At 37.5% G+C, this 22,028-nt stretch overlaps 1 protein-coding gene across 3 annotated transcripts in view; it reads right to left on the bottom strand.

The window, feature by feature from the left end:
• Positions 1-22,028, bottom strand: part of INPP4B (inositol polyphosphate-4-phosphatase type II B) — a 901,292-nt gene that overhangs the window by 732,779 nt on the left and 146,485 nt on the right. For all 3 annotated transcript variants that reach the window (XM_062199561.1, XM_062199562.1, XM_062199560.1), the window contains exon 2: positions 21,062-21,121. The gene's annotated coding sequence lies outside the window, so the exon portion shown is untranslated. The remainder of the gene's footprint in view (positions 1-21,061; positions 21,122-22,028) is intronic.

Genomic DNA, 22,028 nt, shown 5'->3' with positions numbered 1-22,028 from the left:
CATCATAAGGGGCAAAGAGGAGAGGATTATCCTTTAAAGGATTGTTATGAAGTCTGGGAGAGCAATAGCTCCAGGAGAACACAAGTATATGAGTTTCCAAACTCAGTAATGACTGCAGTGGGTTCCATCTTGGCACCACATTTGGTGCAAAAGGATTGGTGTTAATGGTTTTATAGATATGTAGCTTTTTCTTTTGGGCAGCTTAATCTCTTATAGCATGCCATGTTATCCCTGAAAGAGTCTTGCAGTTATCAATATTCAGTAGAATTAGTCTAAGAAAAAAAAAGGAGTCCTTCCCTCCATTAAGAGAAAGCATTGGCACCAACTCTGGAAGAGCAGAGGCGCCTGGAAACATTTCAGTGGTGCAAGGAAGATAAGTCAGACTGGAAGTGGATGGAACTACACAGTGTCTGCCTTTGCCAGCATCACTGGATCGGTAACTTAAAGAGTGGCCAACTTCTGGAGCTCTGACGTTTGAGGCAGCCCAATATGGGAACATTTCCTTCAGAGTGTGGAGGGAGCTACAAAAATAAAATTAACTAGCCATAGCAAGGACTGACCTTAGAACAAAAAGTGGTGCTTCCCACCCCCAGAGCTAGTGAGAGTGCACCAGTAGGAATGGCTCAAAGAAGAAACTATGCACCACAGAGCAGGGAACTCAAGGCCTCATCAACACAGGAAGCAACAGGAAGGCAAGATAAGGGGGCCAGAATAGAAAAACCACAGAAACCTATTCCAAAACACACAGGAGGCACACTTACAGGAAAAAAACAAAAAACAAAAAACAAAAAACAAAAAAAAAAAAAACTGATGGGTAAGTATAAATTTGGGCATGATAAATGATATCATGAAACCATTTTGATAGAGCTACTTTTCAGCAATAAATTGGTAAAGAAATGCCATACTATTTGGCTATAAAAATTCATTGCATTTGGTTAAATAAGGTCTAATACAATAATACAGAAATACATACAGTTTGGTTAAATTACTCCCTGGGACATCTACGTTATTTAAATCCTTTATAACCAAGATAATGTGACCCCTAAGACTTTACTAAAAAAAAAAAAAAAAAAAAGGAAGTCATATGTACAGTTTCCATTTTGTCATAAAACATACATTTACTGGCTTCTACACATTTCAGTTTTACTCTTTCCTTCTTTTACTATAGGGAAATTCATTTAAAAATGAATCCTCCAGTTTTTCTGTATGACTTCCTTCTCACCAGCCCCATAGCTACTACCATTTGCATATCCCTCTTTGAATACCCCTCCTTCCCTGCAGCTATATCTACTTTTCTGTGGCATCAGGTAAATATGATGTAGAGTTATTATTTTTTTTTATTTTATTTAAATTATGTAAGTTTCATGTATTTCTTAAATACAGATTTAGGAACTTAGTGATTATTCCTACCCACCCTCCCTCCCACCCATGCTCCAACCCTTCTTCCCTCTCTCCTATTCCCACTCTTAATTTTTACAAAATCTATTTTCAGTTTACTTAATGGTCATAAGCTTAACCCTGTACTAGGAAAAGAGTTCAACAAATAGCGGGGGGAGAAAAAAAAAAAAAAAAAAAAAAAAAAAAAAAAAAAAAAAAAAAACACTCTTCCTCAACAAAAGGGACAAGGGCTGGAAACAAGCATCAGATCTCAAAAAGGAAAGAACAACTGTCAGGTCCCTGTTTCTGATCGATATTTTTTTAAGACTCATTTGAAAGACAGAGTTACATAGAGAGGTAGAGATGAGAAAGAGGCTTTCATCAGCTGGTTCATCCCCAGATGGCCACAATGGCCGCAGCTGCACTGATCCGAAGCCAGGAGCTTCTTCCAGTTCTCCCATGTGGGTGCAGGGGCCCAAGGACTTGGGGCATGTTCCACTGCTTTCTCATACCATAGCAGAGAGCTGGATTGGAAGAGGAGCAGCCGGGACTAGAACCTGCGCCCATATGGGATGCCGGCACTTCAGGCCAGGGCTTTAACCTGCTGTGCCACAGCGCCAGCCTCTTTGATCGTTATTGTGCTGTTTCTTTCCACTAGCCCCACACTTGCTTCAATTCATGGCAATCTGGCTTCTGATCCATCTTCTCTGACAAACGCCCTCTCAACCATCACTTTGTCAGTTGAATAATCATAAAATTCAGTCAATTTCTCCATTCTTGGGATTTCAGAAGAAATGAATCTTATTGACCTGTATCTCCTTCTTGAAACCACCATCCTCTCCAGGTTCTTTCTGAACCCAGTTCTCAATCTGTCCCTGGGTCTTTCTTCCTCTGACTAAACAATTGCTTCTCTTAAGTCATCTTCTATTCCCAATTTAGGTATATTGCATACGTTCCCAGGTTAGGGTGGCTACCTTGATGTTTACAACCAGCAGTTCTCAATCACAATCTGCATTATACCTTTGTGCTGGACAACAACAGGCACTCCCAATGGGACCTTAGGTCCCACAAATTCACTCAATTTGTCATCATCTCTGACAGAATGATTATTTTTCTCCTGTATCTCAGATATAAGCCACCATCAACTTAATTGATCTAGTCAAAATCCTAGATATCACTTTTTAACTTATTAAATATCGCTCCTTACGCCTTGCCCAACATATCTCAATACACACGCATACACACTCCAGTCATATTCTCACTTTCAAAAGCAGATATTCTCTTCAACCAGTTAAACCACCCTAGACCAGATATTATACCCACTAGACCATATATTATACAGAAGAAAGAACTGGAGATGATGTAGACTAATGATTAAGAGCATAAGAGATTGGGGCTGGCATTGTGGCATAGAAGGTAAAGCCACCACCTTCAAAGTCAGCATTCTATATGGGCAGCAGTTCAAGTCCTGGCTGTTCCACTTCCAATCCAGCTCCTTGCTAACGCACTGGGAAATCAGCAGAAGATGGACCCAAGTTCTTGGAACCCTGCACCACATAAGAGACATGGAAGAAGCTTCTGGCTCCGGCCTGGCCAAGCCCTTGCCATTGCAGCCATTTAGAGAGTAAACCTTAGCAGATGGAAGATTTCCTTCTGTCTCTCCCTCTAACTCAGTCTTTCAACTAAATAAAATCTTAAAAAAAAAAAAAAAAAAAGCATAAGAGATTGCACCCAAACTCTGCCACTTACTCACTATACTTTTGTTAAAAAACAATTTACTTAATGTTCTGAAGCTTTCATCTCTGTGTTAACTGGATAATTAGAAACCTAAGTCTCCTAGGACTACTGTAATTGTGAAATGTGGTATCACCCAAGATCTTGTGACAATGCTGGCAAATAGGTAAGCATCTGATATACTGTTACAGTACTTCCGGCTGCCAGCCTTACTTCTTGGCATATATTCTCCACAATGCAAGCGGAGTGACCTTCCTTAACAGAACTCTAATACAGTCAGTTCCAAAATTAAAACAATCAGGTGAATACTGTTTGTGCCTGAACTAAAATCCACTATTTTTTTTTATTTGACAGGTAGAGTTATAGACAGTGAGAGAGAGACAGAGAGAATGGTCTTCCTTCTGTTGGTTCACCCCCCAAATGGCCGCTACGGCTGGCGCTGCACCGAAGCCAGGTGCTTTCTCCTGTTCTCCCATGCGGGTGCAGGGCCCAAGCACTTGGGCCATCCTCCACTGCCTTCCCAGGCCACAGCAGAGAGCTGGACTAGAAGAGGAGCAACTGGGACTAGAACTGGCACCCATATGGGATGCTGGTGCCACAGGCGGAGGATTAAACAAGTGAACCACGGCTACGGCCCCTAAATCCACTATTAAGATGGCTAATCTGGGCCAGTGCTGTGGCTCACTAGGCTAATCCTCTGCCTGCGGCACTGGTACCCCAGGTTCTAGTCCCAGTTGCTCCTCTTCCTGGAGGATGGCCCAAGTGCTTGGGCCCTGCACCCGCATGGAAGACCAGGAGGAAGCACCTGGCTCCTGGCTTCGGATCAGTGCAGCGTGCCAGCCATAGCAGCCATCTGGGGAGTGAACCAACAGAAGGAAGACCTTTTTCTCTGTCTCTAACTCTGCCTGTCAAAAAAAAAAAAAAAAAGATGGCTAATCTGTCAAGACCTGTCGTTGTCACTCTCAGCAGAAACTCTTATACTTTACACCTGCCTCCTCCTACAGTAATAGGTAATTGCCTTCTGGCTCCCCCGAACTTCATGATCTCACACCTAAAGACTTTGCAATACCACCTTCGTTTCTGGATCTCTTTCTCACTCCATGTTGCCTGGCCAATACTCAGTCCCTAGCACCCTAGGCAAGACATACTCACAGTACTTTGGAATACTCAGAGTAGAACACTATTGTAATTGTTAAGTTACCTGAACTTCCACTCTGGATTTTAGGCTCTATGAGGGAGGGAAAAGTATCTTGTTTATCTATATTTCCAGATATTTCTATGTTTCCAATATTACCTATATTCCCAATAACAGATTTTGTAACAATTTTTCAGAGGCAGTATCAGTAAAGAAGTAACAATTTAATCTGCCTAATGGCCTTAAAAACTGGAAAGGGTGCCCTGTTCATTGTCTAGTCTGGCTAGGGTTATTTGTTTATAAATCTTTCTCTTCAAGGTTTGGCTGACAAATCTGTTTCCAGAGCTCAGTCACAGATGTTGATGGCCAGACATTAAAAACCATTAATCCATTAAGCTGCAATCATAGCAGGCTAAGGCTAACTAAGTGAAGCTGCCTTTAGTACTTACTTCAAAGACAAATCCCATCAGCTCAGATTTAAAGCATGGATCTCACATTCATATGCCTACAGGGGCCAGACCAGCAGCATGAGTGAGTGATATGGGTACTGTGTAAATGCAGATTGCTTAATGGATGGGGCTGAGCAAGCAATAGTATACATGCCTTCTTTAAGGAAACTAGCAATTGCTCAACCTCAGTGAATTAGCTCCAGATCTTCTGACTGGTTCTTTAAGTCTGGAAATCTAAAATTTGCATATGAAGCTCATTTTAAATCTCGGTTTATTAAAATAATACAGAACAAACAAAAATCTATGGGCCCTGTCTGGCTCCTGTGAATTACCAATTCAGGACCTTAGCAGTAAACCAATAAGAAGGCAGAATTGAAACTGTGGATATAGGACTACTAATTGCATGTCCTTCAATTGCTGTTTCCTTAAGTCAACATCTACTCAATTAGTTGTTCAGCATGTCAATAGTATCACCAAGCGCTCTCAACATATACCCTCTCACTTCCAGCAGATACTGATTGCTTATCCATAAAGAAAATCACATATGTTCATCAACAACCTCATCTTCCCATTTCATTCTACAAATTTAGCTATAATTGGAACCATTCATCCTCAGAGTAGAAAAGAATCTTAAGTGGGATTCTCACACCTGTCCCCCATATACTGTTCCTCATTCTTCCTCTTTTCTGTCTCTGATCTTTAAGTAAATCTTCCTACTCAATTTATTAACAGTCCCCTCTCGGCGGGGGGGAAAAAAAATCTTTTGATCTTGGAAGCACTTTTGCCCCTGCTCACTTCTCAATTCCTTTAGAGTTTTCACCCAGTTCTATCAGCTCTATATTGTGATAGCATAGATTTACATCGCCATAGGAAATAGTTATTTTTATTGAAGGATGTTAACTTTTCTTTAAAGAACATTACCTCATTCCATTTACTTATTGGATACGTGTTTATCAGGCTCTAGTATCTGGCAACCATTTCCATTCAGAAATTTCAACTGAGGTCAAGGTTCCCCAGCACAAACTACTCTGCCCTAGGCCACACATCTCCAGCTCAGTTATCACAGTGACAGAATAAAAGCAGAGTGAGAAGCTTGTATCTCAGTCTATTTGTTTTTTCCAATAAACACTTGACTCTGAGCACATCCAATGCTTTTAGCTATATACTGTCTTAATGACTTTAAAATAGGTTTGGATTATCTCCCCTATTGACTTCTAGTTTGTAATTATAGAATGAAGGATTAAACACTTAATTTTTAAAGGAATTTTGTTTTCCTGAAAGTTTCAGTACAATGGCAAGATATCATACTACCTGACATTGTAGAGAATGTGGCCATTGAATCATGTCACAGGGTTAGGGAATCTTTTTTTCTGCCAAGGGTCATTTCTATATCTATAACATCATTTTCAGAGATAAAAATTATCAGCTTAAAAATCAGCCAGCTAAAGATTTATTGAATTTTGAGTCCTGCTGAGGTTGCCTTGACAGGGCCAGACCAAATGACTTCATGGGTTTATATGGTCTGTGGGCTAGATGTTCTCCACCTTTGAAAGAGCTAATCCTTTATTTCAGTCATAGCCCACGATCACAGTGTTCAAATTGTGATTCAAGACTTGAAGGTGGGTTGTAAAATCAAATTTTTTTTTTGCATTGTGGCAAGCATTTTTAAAAAGCAATTATAAGGAAAAGAATGGAAAAGGTCAGAGTATCTTTCTCACATAGAACTATGACACAAAATACTATTTTCATCTATGTATATGGGGTATGTGTGGGCATGTGCAGATTATCACCTAAAATGTATTTCATACTGTGGATGTGGTGAAAAAATATTTTGAAAGCCATCTGTGTCTATCAAGCTTCATGAATGATGAGTCCATATTCTTTCTATACCTTTTAATTTCAATCTGTTGTTTCTGCTTCAGCAACTTTGCTAAAATTCCTCGATTATCTCATCATTGGCCTTCTCTCTGTAAAATTTGATGCACCCCTTTCAGATACATTCATGGTTGAATTCCCTGCTGTCTGAACACCGTTCACACCTTAAAATTTGTATTGCCAGTACTTCTCAGATATCACTTTCTAATGATTATCATCCTATCTATCACTCTGGTGTTTCTAGGGCTTCTTTGTTTTGTTCCCTTTGTCTTCTTCAGTCTCCTCTTAAAATACTGGAATTTCTGCAAACTAGAGCATGGAGCTTGGAAATATCACATATATTAGGATTGGATTTTCCCTCTACCATGTAGAACTCTAACAACTACCATCCTGGTAACATCCACTCTTGCCATTTTATTTAAAGTTTAATGACAACAGCCTGATGACCATGACCAGTCTCTTCTGTCAATTCTCAAAGGGTAGCCTGAGTAACCCTGGTGAAAGGAAACCATATCACCTCTTGGCTTTGTAAAGCCATTCCCTGGGACCATGACCTCCTCCTTATCTTCACTCAAATGGACTCTTAGTGAAAACTTCTAAGCCTCCATATTTACACTTGTAACTCTACAGCTGCCACAAGCTGCCATTTCCCCCTTCTCAGCTGTATTTTCTCTATAACCCTTTTCTAGAACACTATACACATATTTGTTTTCTCTACTATGTTTCCTTTTACTGGAGCATAAGATCCAGCAGTACAGGGATTTCAGTCTGTTACGTAAATAGCTATGTTCCCAGCATCTAGAATTAATGTCCCTTAGAAGGAGAGCAATATTTATTAACAGAATGAGTGACTATCATTAATCAGGTGTTCTTCTGATTACGATAGGCCTGAGATAACACATAAAAAATATGTGCTACTCTATACAGTTCTCTGTTAGCAGAATATTGTTTTAAAAATATTGCTAGCCATTGTGGTGGTCAGAATGTGTCCCCTTGAAATTCATATGGTGAAACTTAATCACAATGTGAAAGTAGAAGAAGTAGGACCCGTGGGAGGTGACCAAATTATGAGTGTGGAGCCTGCATGGATAGCTGTCTTACAAAAGAGGTGCCAGGGAGCTATTTGTCCCCTTTGCCTCTTCTACCATGCAAGAAAGCAGCAAGGATGTGTAAGCCCCCATATCTAATTCATGCTGGGCCCTGAACTTCCCAACTTCCAGAGTTGTGAGAAATAAATTTATTATTGGCTGGCGCCGCAGCTCAATAGGCTAATGTTCTGCCTGCAGCGCTGGCACACTGGGTTCTAGTCCCGGTCGGGGCACTGGATTCTGTCCCAGTTGCCCCTCTTCCAGGCCAGCTCTCTGCTGTGGCCCGGGAGTGCAGTGGAGGATGGCCCAAGTCCCCGGGCCCTGCACCCGCATGGGAGACCAGGAGAAGCACCTGGCTCCTGCCTTCGGATCAGCGCGGTGCGCCGGCCACGGCAGCCATTGGAGGGTGAACCAACGGCAAAAGGAAGACCTTTCTCTCTGTCTCTGTCTCTCACTGTCCACTCTGCCTGTCAAAAAAAAAATTTTACAAATTTCATAGTAAAAGGTATTTTATTATAGCAAGAACAGACTAAGATAGTGATTAAGTAGAAATAAGTGATATTGATATGAATTAAAAAATAAATCATGAGCGGTAAAGACATTTGCCTCATCAATTTCCTGCTGGCTGACCCTACAAGAGGCAGACGCCTATATGGTAGCTCTGGTGGACAGATAATACAAATGTACATGACCTGCTATCATTGGGTTCTGTTTTTAAAAATCTACTCCACCACACACACGATCAATTGTATTGGTATAACTGGTAGTAAAAAGAGTTCACTTTCCTTCTTTTATTTTCCTACCAATAGTCCAGAATTGCCCAAAATATTAATGAATTATTTTCTCATGAACTCTAACCAACCACAATTTTAGTTGCTGTTATTTTTATTCTCCACTCTAGCATTTTAAAAAGTTATTCATTCCTATACAAATATCAACTAATTCAGATTTTTCCTAATAATGAATACTGCTCCCAGGGAGACAATATCCATCTTTTATCTTTCAATATCCATCTTTTATCCTCATGTGATTGTCACAAAGTCACAACAACGTTCTCTTTAGTGTTACTACTATCCACACCTCACAGATGAGGTGAAGAAGCACAAGAGAATAGCAAACAGACCCAAGGTCATTCAGGCATCAGGAGGAAGAGCTGATATTTGGCTCTATGGCCAAGTGATTTGCTGGAACCTAGAAAGGGGCAGGGAAATCGGGATTGTGGGTTGAAGTATCTTGAGAAACATCAAAATCAGATTGAACTTGGTGACAGACTGTCCAGAGAATAATAGCAAAACATCAATCACCATTCTCAGGTTTCTGAGCTAGGTGATAGTTGTTGATCATAGGAGGAAGAAATTTATAGTACAAGTTTATGAGATCAACTTTGGATGTAAGTTTGAGATGTCTCTGGGAATACAATGTTAAACCAAAATGTTGTCCAGGCAGTAGACACAAATGTGGAAGTCAAAAGAATTTGAATGGAATCCACAATCATAGAAACCAGTGACTTTATACAGGAAGAGCCCACTCTATTTGGCAAACAGAAAATAAATGGTTATCTGAGAAAAAGGTGTTCTACCAGAATGAAGGTAAATGGGAAACTGCTTTGGACACAAAAGTGATTGGTTATAAAGTAGAAACAATAAGAAAAGACTACTGTTGTGAAAACGTTATTTTAGAAGGTGAAGAAAGCGATTGAATACTGTGAGTCATGCAACACTCGTAAAATGTTCCTTCATCTGTCATCTCCTATTTGATACTGTCTAATATCGATCTTCCCAGAAACATAGCTCTGAAAGTTTCATGTCCCAAGAGAAGCCTTGCCCTATCTAATAGGTTTGGTGGTTCTTGAGCTTCCAGGGAGTCCCTGGAACAGCTCTCTTTAGGAAACATTGCCTGTGCTGGGCTTTCCTACACCTTCAAAGTTTTAGGATCCTGCACACTTAGGAAAGTTAATCTGTCAGAAAGAATGTTGATGGATTGAAGTGCAGCCCTTTGCTGGTAGCTTACGTGCTACAAAACGAGCCCTCTTTAGAAATAAAACTTTATTCTAAAGCAGCATTTCATAAAGAGTTTTGACTGAATCCTAGTATCACAGGATGCAAAGAGCATTGCATAAAATACAACTTAAAATATAAAAAGCTTTCATGGTACACTAATTTTAGGAAACGCTGGGTTAAACAAAGTTAAAAAAGATTGATTTCTCAAAGACTAATATTTTAATGTGCAACATAAAATTACTAGTGGGAGATATAAAACTCAGCATTTCCCAAAATTATCTGATTAGAGGATCTTTTTGAAGGGATATCACATGGCTCAGAAACTTAGGAAAATATCGTCCTCTAGGAACAGTGTTACTGGAGAGTATCTTGAGCAATGTGATAGATTGAGTAGAGACAAAAGCAGCAGGCTTTTTTTTCCTTTCCCAGGCTTCATTTCATGTTCTCTTCTGTTCACATACTTACAGCACTCTCTTCACAAACTGTCATCAGTCCAGGACAGCCATATTTAACAGGAATGGGACCTGGCTTGAAAGTTTAAGTATTTGCTTTTCCTTCTGATCAGCTAAATTCTATGGACTCTATAACAACATTTAAAAAATGGAATTGGGGTTTGTGGTGCTTTTAATTTCACAGCCCTATGGTGACCGATTACAAATGTGATAAAGCTGATGAATACACATGTTGGTCATGGATATTATTTTCCTGCTTCAATATGTTTTCTTTTCTAGCTTGCAAGCTCACTTGTTACTAGAAAAATCAATAAACAAGCTTTTAAGGAAACTTACACCTAGAAAAAATAAAGAACCATTTGCCTTGAAGTTATTATTTTTCTATTTAAGGGAATAATAGCCACTCTATAGCCAGAGTTCACTTTCAAGTCAACAGGAGTCCTGCAAGCTCATGAAGACTCTCTGCTGGAAGAACAGGGTCTGTAAGTGTTTTCAGAGAGATAGCATTTGTAAGTAGGATAACTTTTGTGAATTGACTTGTTCTAAAAGTCAGGCAGGATTGAAGAAAGGGAAGTACTATAGCTAAGAAAGTCAAACATTGTTCTCCTATTCCAGGGATTATGAAAAGAATGTAGAGAAGGCTACGAAAGTCACACTTTTCATGTGTATGTAAATGAAATATAACCCTATTAACTGCAGTAGAAATTCTCATCTTTGTCTTCTCCCAAAGCTCATACCTAGGAAAGGCAGACAAGATTCTTAAAAGTTCATGTTCAGGGGCCGGCACCGTGGCTCACTTGGTTAATCCTCTGCCTGCAGCGCCAGCATCCCATATGGGTGCTGGGTTCTAGTCCCGGTTGCTCCTCTTCCAGTCCAGCTCTCTGCTGTGGCCCAGGAAGGCAGTGGAATATGGCCCAAGTGCTTGGGCCCCTACACCCACATGGGAGACCAGGAAGAAGCACCTGGCTCCTAGCTTCGGATCGGTGCAGTGCTGGCCGAAGCAGCCATTTGGGGAGTGAACCAATGGAAGGAAGATCTTTCTCTCTCTGTCTATAACTCTACCTGTCAAAAAAAAGTTCATGTTCAAAAGCTTTCTACTACAATATCCTGATGTTTAAAGGATTTAGCCTTGGACCACCTGTAAGAACTGCAAATCAGAGAGCATCACCACCCAATAGAACTGTGACATGATGGAAATATTCTATAATTCTGCACTGTTAGCCAATATGTTAGCCAATAGACACATGTAGATGTGAGCATTTGAAATGTTACTGGTGTAGCTAATGACAAGAATTACCAATTTAATTTTTTTCATTTAATAATTATATATGTCTGGTGACTATCTTATTAGACAATATCAGAGAGTGGGAGTAGAATATGTCAGGTTTCCCAGGCTTTTTTTATGTTTAAATATATTTATTACATATTAAGTATATTTAATATTTGATTAGTAGAAATATACACTTAAAAGATATTAAAAATCAATTCTTAACATTCAGTTTTCTAAACCCAAAGATAGAAAATACATGAGATTATCTTGACAAAACACAAAATTTCTTTCCCTCATGTAATTAGTTACCAAAAGATGAAGAAAATCCTTTTGTACTGTGCTTCTTCTAATGGGAAGCTCCCCCAGATAACTTAGAAGTTAAACCTAGTGGAAAGATACCCCAACTTAGACATTGAAATAGTATGTGTGCAGGCTGTAAGCATTCAACCTTATAAAAGAATGAGAACACTTAGAAACAAGTACACCCGAGGCCGGTGTAAAAGGTGGTAAAGCCACCACCTGCAGTGCCTGCATCCCATATGACTGCTCTCAGGCTTTTAACAGAGTACCAGGAGCAACACTAAGTGTTCCTAGCCCATTCCCATCCAAGAGAAGTTACATAATAAAAAAAAGGAAAAAAAATAATTGATGCAAAATGTTCATATCTACATGGTGAATCAAACTAAATGGTAGGAACCAAAGTAAATGGTGGGAGCAGGATCCAGAGGTGTTTGAGTGAGAGAAGAAAACCTTAGCAAGGAGCTTGAAGGTCAGAACATAATCCTGGTATTGCAGTTATCTATGACTGCCTAGCAGATTATTCTGAAATTCAGTAGCTTAGAATAGTGACGTTTGTTTAGCTCATGAATCTGGATTTGGGGCATAGCAGTAACTTACCTCTGTTCCACTCACCCTGGGTTATTTCAAGGCCAGAAATTAGGTCAATCAAAAGTCTTCTTTAACATAACTGGTAGACAATGCTGGCTATTGACTGGGACCTTAACAGGAGAGTCAGTCACAATACCTTATAAATGGCTACTCCATGAGACAGACATGGACTTTCCCATAACATGAAACCAGGTTCTAAGGAGAAATACCCAAAATAGAGGGAATCCCAGGCAGGAGCTACATCTTCCTTATGACCTAGCTTTAAAAGTCACATACCATCACTATTACAGTATTTTGCTCATCAGGTAAGACTTAAACCCATTCAGGTTCAAGGGAAGAGAAAATGGTCTGCACTTCTTCATGTGGAGCACCAAGAAGAACATGTGGGACTAGAAACAATGCTGTGGACATTGCAAAAAAAAAATAATCTATTACCATTCTAATAATTAAAATTGTATAGGTTTCAAGTGACAGAAATCTTAGTCAAACTAATTTAATAGCAAAAAACAAATGTATTATCTTAAGAAATTAGTAAGCTTTATGTTTCAAGCATGAAAGGATCCAATGGCTCAAATCATGCAATCGCACCACCCTCATTCATAACCTGTTTTGTTAGTTGTTGTCTTGTTTCTCAAAAATGTGAATGTCTTCTTGTCTTCTCTAAAGGGTAGAACAGATGAGTGGTAACTGTAAATCAACATTCCTAATAATTTTCATCCTAAAGGCAGAGTCCTGTTCTCTTATATAATGTATCATGTTTGGGCTGTGAATTTTTCTGTTTACATCACATGCCCACCACTTCTCAAATCAGTGGGTCCTGGGAAATGGGGTTCTTTCAAAGTCCAGATGGAGGTCCCAATCTGCCCTTGTAGCAAGTTATTTAATCCCATTTCAGTGTTTTTTTTCCATTCAGAGAATGGAAATCTTTGTATATAGGCTACAAAAATTACCACCATTTTCCATCCTTCACTATCTAAATAAATGTGATGTGGTTCTGTAGCTCCTCCTATCAAATAGTAGAGTGTTATTTCCCATCTTGATTCCACGCTGGACTTGAGATTTACTTTGGTCAATATAAGGTAATATTTTTTGTCAGTTCTGTGCCTAGGCATCAAAAGCCCTTAAGAAGTATTTATGTGCTCCTTATCTTATACTCTTGCTGCCATCCTGAGGGCAAGCACAGTATAGACTGTTGCAGGGTGACCAACTGGGTAGGGCAAAGTTGAATTAATCCAGTTGTCTTAGCTGAAGGCACGAAACTCAGAGTTCAGCCAAGATCAACAAAAACAACCCACAACTGACTGCAAATACATGAGCAAGCTCATCTAAGAGTAACATAAACCACCTAGATAACCTGACAAGTACACTTGTGCTAATGAGTTTTGTGGTTACTAATGAGTATTATTATTAAACAGTATTTCTATGACAAAAGACGACTGAAATGTGTACCAACAGCCCCTAGCTGTTAGTGCTGTTGTGATATTACAACAGACTGGATATTTATATTCCTTCAAATTCGTATTTTTGAAATCCTAACCTTCAAGGTAATGGTAATAGGGGATTGGTCTTTGGGATTTGATTAGGTAATGAGGGCTAAACTCTGATGAACAATATTAATGACCTGATAAGAGAGTGCCAATGGAGATTGTGAGGCCACAGCTAGAAAGCACCATCTACCAACCAGAAAATGAGTCCTCACCAAACAATAAATCTGTTGATGTGTAGCAGGTTAACTTGCCTCCTGCAATGCTAGCATCCTTTGTGAGCAGCAATCCAATCTCAGGTGCTCCAGTTCCTATCCAGCCCCTGCTAATAAGTCTGGGAAAGCAGCAGAAGATGGCCCAAGTACCTGGGCCCCTGCCACCCACATGGGAGACACAGATGAAGCTCCTGGCTTAGGTCTGGTCCAGCCTCAGTCATTGCAGCCACCTGGAGAGTGAACCAGCGGATGAGAGGTCTGTCTCTGACTCTTCTTCTCTATCTTTAACTCTTTAAATAAATATTTAACAAAATAAGTTGAAGGAGGGGAGAAGAAAGTCATTCTCTAGGTAGAGAGAATGGTAAATGTGAAGTCATCAAAGCAGAAATGTGTAATTCACAAGTGAGTTTAGCCAAGCGGAATGGGCTATGACCTAACATCAGGGTAAGATCTCCAATGGAAACAAGATTGGAAAGATGGGACGCAGAAGTGGGAAAATATCTTTGCATGTCAGACTGAGGTGTTTGAAGAGCCCAAACAGAAATGGATTCTATGTTTGAACTTAATCCATGTCAATCTTCAAGCAAATGAACATGCTGAAAAAATGCCGTGATGTGTATGAAAATGGCAGTTAGCTTCTTGAAGTGGAGCTGGAACAGCTTGTTTACAATTGGCAGCCTCTCCCATGCAAAATTCCTTATGAACAACTGTCATTTAGCTATTTATAAATGATCCAGAAAGTGATTACTGACAACAGATCCCAGCCTAAACCCCTTTTAAGGAGTTTGGAATGGGAAGCAAGGCCTGGAAAATTACAGATAAAACCAGCTACGTGCTTCCTCACCAGGCCCAAGGTTGAGTGTGCCTTAACAGAACATTTGGCTAATACTGTGTCTTCCAGTTATTAACAGCCCTTCATCCCTGTACCTGCACCATGTGAGGTAATCACATGGGTCAAGTAACTGCAGCATCAATTCAGATGTTTGTCTTATCTGTAAACTTAAAGAATAAAAACTACAGTCTTGGGAAAACTACTGCTTCTAAAACAGACATGCAGGATACTAGAAACTTAGTATGAATCTTATGAACTTAAAGCAATACTTCTCAAATGTAACTTTAATATGAAAGGAATTCTTTAACTTATGAACTAGTTCAGCAAGCCCTATCTCACTCTACCAAATAGAAAAAAAAATTAAAATCTTAACAGTGATGAGCATGTAACATTTACATTAGAATTGTCCTTCACAGAATTTGCTCAGGAAAGGAACTATTTTCATAATACTCTTCAGTTTTTCCTGAGAAATTTTTAAAATTCATTTTAAAGCAGTGAGGTTTTTTTTCCCCCCCTCGGAAAAATGAGAACTCTTCCTTTCTCATTATCACTTACAAATCTGCTCAGTACTCAGTCATTGTGCAGTCAATCACCTATGACAAAATTCACTCTGCAGCCTAAAATCTAAGAGGGTAGACAGGTTCTTCCTGGTAATGTGACTCTGATCTAATCAGATATTAACTACATCATCTAAGGTATATTTCTTCCTGTTGCACTCTGGCCAATACCACTGTGTCTTTATTTATTGCTAGAAAAAAAAATCTGAAGTCCGTTTTGCCTACTTCTTTAAGGACTAAACAATGATATGTATTATAACATTTGGGAAATGTATTGTAACATTTGGGAAACGTATTGTAACATTTGGGAAATGTTTTCCCATCTCTAGATAATTTTGTGGCATCTATCAACACGTACTGAGTATCTTGTATCCTCAGAAGACAGGGCCAGCCGAGTTTAGACATTACTAGGTTCACAGGGCACAGATATGGGTGCTCACAAATTAAAACCACTGTCTTCTAAAGGCGATCACACCAAAAACACTTTCACAGAAAGAGAACGAAGCAAACCAAAAACAGAAATACTCAAACAATAGCATAAATGAGTCATATAGTAATGAGACAGAAGTTTAGAGCTTTGGTATTGAGTATAATTTCTGAAAAAAATTACATCCCACATATAAAAATTGTTCATGCCGTCTCATGGTACAGAGAATACTAGAAGCAAATGACTTACTAGATATATACAGAAATTGATTAGCAAATACTTTCAAATATATTTAAATACTTGTTTGTAACCCTACTCCTCATACCTCAAAAACCAGTTTGCAAACTTCCAAAATAGGTAGTCAATATTCTAAGATTTTCTAATGAAGTACCTTTTTGTTGTTGCTAGGCCATGGGAACCCTAGGAGGTTGCTGCTGCCATCTAGTGGCATAATATTAAAATGTGTTAGGGGAGAGGAGTGGGAACTATATTCATATGTGTGCACTTAAAATCTAGTAAACATCTTATGTTACTAATCCTTTATTTTAGCTCTGCCAACTTTGCTTCATGACTTGATTCTAACAAATTAATGCTAATACTGAAAAACTAAAGAAATTAAAAGCTAACACGTAATGCTTAAGTCTTAAAGAAACCAATACCCTCAATGTCCTTAGAGCTTAACTGAGAATTACCAAATCCCTGGGAACCCCAATTCTTAAGCAGTGGCCCCAACCCCAAAAGAGCTCATTTCAACAAACTTCCCAAATAACCATAATCCTATCCCAACTTCCACGTTTAGCATTTAGGTACTTTCCCAATTCTTGTCCAATTCTTGTCTAGAGAAGCTCCAGCATAGAGCTAGGCATATACAATTTCAGATTTCACATATTTAAAATGGTCACAGAATTCACAGGCACGAGATTCAACTACTGAGGACACAAAATGGTTATCAGGAATGGATTTAATGGCTTTCAGCTGTCCATATTAATGATGGCATACAAAGGAACACAGAAGAAATTGAGATTTGTGTAAAAATAGAGCACAGAGATAATTTTTGCAAGCATGAAGGTCAATTTTGTAACCTGGGTGAATGGATGGATGGTACTTTCATGTGGGTATGTACGTGTGTGTGAAAGAGACTTTCCAGCTCTAATGTACCTCCACTGCAGCTAGAGCCCTTGAACACAGTTAGCAAACATTACTGATAAATGAATACGAGAACAAATTAGAAAATTATACTAGAAATATAACTTTTCCTATTGATTCCAATATAAGATACATAATAGGTAATTTTTCATAAGACACTGCTTTGCTCTTAGGCAAAAGTACCTTTGTTGAGTAATTCAGGTTAGATATTTCTCCAATAACATGCAAAGTGGCACAGATCCAATGGGTGATTGAATTAGATGAAAATAATGTATTTTTCTAGTGCTTTATAAATTAGGTGAATTTAGGTTTTATTCTCATTGAAAAGGTATAGCAGGTTCTCAAGCTAGTACCAATTAATACAAAACATAACTAAATTATAACTCCCAAAATACAATGGGGCCTTTTAGACTTTTAAATAATGCTTCAATAGATATCCTGGAGATTCAGTGAGTTCACTCATTCAAGATTTTGCTACTTTATTCTGAGTGGAAGTAGATGCAGAAAAAATATTGTTACAATCATATAGCTCATGTCTGTATGTGCACCTATATGTATAATGAGACAAACTTACATCTGAAGATAATTCAGCAAGTTCATAGAAAATGCGCATTAGGTGAAATATGTTTGGATTTTAAAGCTTTTTGTACCAGACAAATCTTTTAATTCCATTTTCCACAAACTTTTAGAAGTGTCATTTTTTATGTACATATGCAGTTATGCATCTCTTAATGATAGTGTGTTTTGGGAAGTGTGTCCTTAAGCAATTGTGCCACTGTGTGAACTTCATAGAGTGCACTAATACAAACCTAGATAGTATAAGCTTCTATACATCTAGGCTGTATTATAATCTTATGGGACTATTGACACACATATGGGCCATCCTTCACAAAATGTCTTCATGTAGCACCTGACTGCTTATACATATGTGCACACACATGAGAACATAAGCAAGATATGCACATCAATGAGAGTGTGACAGAAGGTAGGCTAAAGGAGAGAGTTCTAACGGGACGAGGGTACAAGAACCCTTAAGTGCATATATACTTTGGAATAAAGGAGAACTAAGACTTGGTATTATGAGTTGAGTTTTGAGCATAAGCAAAGGCAAGAATATGTACTGTATGTAGGTAAATTAGAGAAATAAATAAGGTAAGAAATATAGGTAGGGAATGGATGGAAAAACACAAACATTAGCAGGAGCCAATTCTACAAAATGTTATGATTTATAACCCTAGGGGATCTTCATAAAATTTCAAAAACATAAAGCATCTCAATGTTAGTATTAGAAAAGTCTAGTAGAACAAGAGCTACTGTAACTGACAAACATTATAAAACCACCAAAGCCACTTAAAAACTGTAACAGCATTCTTAAACTAACTGTAGTCTTAAAAACTCTAACAGTTCCTTCTTATATAAGCTTCTCTTTAAGGAATGCTTTTAATCACTTCTGCATGAGAGTATCTAAGATTTATTCTGTGGTTTCAGTTAAAAAACCAGTTGGGAACATACCTGGCAGTTGTTATGATTGTCACTTTAAAGCATAGGATAGAACAAACATTTTGAGAATTGCATCAGACATTACAAATTTAGGATTGTATCTAACCCATTTAAATTCACAGCCATTAACTTTTTAATTAACCAATATTTATACTTTCATTTCTACTGTTATTACTATTCTATTGTTATTGTTATTACTATAGTAGTATAGTAGTATATATAGTATAAATATAAAATTTTAATGAACACTTAAAATGTCACAAGATCATCCTTTTAAAGCTCAAAATCATCTAAAATTATCTGAATCAATAAAGCATGATGAAACTTATCTGTAAACAATACCTAAGTGCCTTTAAACATAAAACTATACACTAGCCTGTACATTTTGAATTCTCAAAATTCTGTTTATATTAAGCCTAGATTCAACCTAGAGTATACCCAAAAATGCTGAATCTTTAGTATGCCACTTCATAAAAAGAAAGCAAACTATATATAAGAATAAAACTCCCCAAATGATAAAAAGTAATTTACAGATGTGAAATTTTCTTAACTGAAATTCAATCTATTTCCAGGATATAGAAACCTGCTCAACAATTTGAAAAAATACATCTCTACTTGAATATATAGCCTTAAAAAATATACAGAAGGACATTTTGAGCTAATTAAAGTTACCTCTATATTTTGAGGATAAAATTAAGAATACTATGTCTAATAGATACCAATAACTATGCAGTAAAATATCACATGCAAATTTAAATATTTTCTAAAAAGAATCAAATGCAGAACCATCAAATATCTGCATAAAGATACCTGTTAATCCAATCACATCAGTTTTACTACACCAACCTATTCTTCCACACTCTGCTGTTACCCTCCATGAAAACACGCATACCCTAGATGATAATCTCTTTGGAAGTTTTGGCACACCAAAGCACTTGATCTTTGGGTACTGCATATATAAAACATGATAAGAGGAAGTCAGTTTTGTTACTCTGGGTAGTTATGTGCTGGAAATTCTCCCATGTTAATGGGAATTTCGTTTCCTCATCCCAGATCTTCCTTTAACAGATTTATTTCTAAATAAGTCCATCCATATGTTAAATAGAATCCTAATAAATTTAATATATTGGCATATACCTACCTCTGGAGAAGGAATAATTTCACACAAATGCATCCTAGAGAGTCTGTGCTCCCTTCGCTATTTTTACTCCAAAGTGCAAAGAGCCTTGACTATCTAATTAGCTCCTTCTCATTCAATGCATTTCTCTTTCTCTATTGTATCATCTTCCATTAGTTTTTCTTCAACACAAAGTTTTCTAATACTTATCTGTTTACACTGTACAACACAGCATCAGACAATCCCAAATATTGTCTAAGTATTAGTTCTCATTATCATGTCCCTCTTTGGGGAGTTACAGTTAATAATTCTATGTGAACAACAACCCTCAACTGATTTCATTAGCCATTAACCATTTAGAAATGTTTTACAATGAATTAATATTGTAGTACACATACATAAAACTTGGACAGAACATTTTCAAAACCTCCCTTTAAAGGAGAGAAGTTATTTTCAAGAAGTTTACATCTCTTCTGAGGAGCTAAAAGCCATAAATTAGTAGTAATGTTCCAATTTGTGATTCAATTTAAAAATGTACACTCAATTGCACATCAAAGTTCAGAATCAAGTTTTCTGCTGATGCCTATTAAATTTAAATGCTACTTTTGTTTCGGTATTCATTTCTATTTAGGAATTCAGTAATTCTTCAAAAATAAAACCCAGTCAGTTCTAATTAGGACACACCCATATAAAACATTTCAGCTAATGTATTATATATGTTCATCTACATAGACACACACATCTTTGTAACTATGTAAGTGGCTCATGCTCAGATGTCTCATTCTCAGAATGCTAACCTCTCTCAAACTCTGTAAAATATTTTTTGAGATGATAGTTTCATAAAATACACATTGTATATTTGCATCTATACTAATACTTTGTTTACACTAATGTCATTAGAATATCTGCATGTGTTTTCATATTCTTAGGACAACATATGTAAATAAATCACATGGCAATTTGAAAATTTAGCAGCTAAATATGCAATCTGTTAAACATAATCAGGCATGCTTTCAACAGCTGTATGATATAATTCAATCTTTCCAAAGAAAATATATGTTTCAAACAAGGGCATTTTCTATGAAATTTTCTAGAAATTTTAATGAAATTTTTGCATATTCAAAAAATACGTGAAGCCACCTAATGCTTAAATCAATGAAAAACTCTCACTTTACCCTGACAAGAGTCTAATCTCCATTTGTCCATCATTTGTACACAGCACACACAATTGGCATTATTTACAAACCAAGAGGATGCGCATTTTCTAGTCAAGATCCTGTTCATATTAATATAAATGAAAAAGCATAACAATATTTTCATAAGCTAGTATATATTTTTTAAATTTCTGTTCACTTTATGTATGTGGTGACCATCATATATCCTTCCTTCTCTTTTCAGATTACAGTTTACTTTTTTGATAGGTCACTATCTAAAACTTATAATCAAGGATAGCCAACTAGTTTCATGTATCATAATTAAGCAGACTGAAAAAAAATTTAAAATAAGCATTCCTACCTTGGTCTGATTTCTCGTAAAGGACAGATCTCTTGCCAGGTAACACCATTTCTTTGGGTTCTGTGGGCAAAGAAAAAGGAGATTAATAATAACAACCTTTCTTTTTACTCTTTAAATGCTTCTTAAAGAAGATTCATTAGTAATAAAGGTCAGAGAAGGAAATCATTTAACAAAATATTCAGCTCCATCCAGCAGCTGCCTGGGGAACCACTTGCTTTAAATGCCAAATAACTTCCCCAAAGGTCTGCTCTCCCCTGCAGCTGAGAACATGGTGACTGCAGCAGACACTTAGCTTGTTATTTTTGCAACCCTCTCTTTTGTTATGGGAACACAAGACTTGTACTTGAACGAGGAAAGGCTTTAGCTTCCATCATTTCAAAAGAGATGTAAGCCATGTTGAGACAGAACATTTACTTGCAATACAACAGACCAGAATGGAATTTACAATTATCAAAACTCGGTTTCCTCTCTCTTCTAGTGAGTATGGGTTTTTAAATATTCATGAAAGTTTGGGTCTTTCCACCAAAGTGATAAAATGAGATATTGTAGGATGACTCTAAATAACTGCAGATTACCCTCCTTATGAGATGTAATTTCAGAGATTTTCTATGCTGCAACAAGGAGGAAAGTGCTTTATAGAAGTCAGAAGTTATGAAAATATATTTTATTCCCTCCCTTAGCATATAACAATCATGAGGAGTACCCTATAAAAGATTTTATTGCATCATTATCTGGATTCTCAGATTGGAGGATAAGAAATTCAAGTCTTAGTGATAGCTTTTCAGAAAGGCCTGTCACATAGATAGGTAAGAATTTAAAATTCATTCCCTAAAAAAAGTTATTCGACTGAAGACATAACAGTTAAAAAAAGATTGATTAATTTGCTGTAGTAATCATTATAAGAATAGTCATATGATAGCAATCACTACACCATCTTACTAGCTGTGTGATCTTGAGCAACTAAATT

The sequence above is a fragment of the Lepus europaeus genome, chromosome 8 (genome assembly GCF_033115175.1).
Source record: "Lepus europaeus isolate LE1 chromosome 8, mLepTim1.pri, whole genome shotgun sequence".
In the NCBI taxonomy this organism is placed as follows: Eukaryota; Metazoa; Chordata; class Mammalia; order Lagomorpha; family Leporidae; genus Lepus; species Lepus europaeus.
The sequence above is the reverse complement of the archived record's forward strand: the minus strand, read 5'-3'. Positions and strand labels throughout refer to the sequence as shown.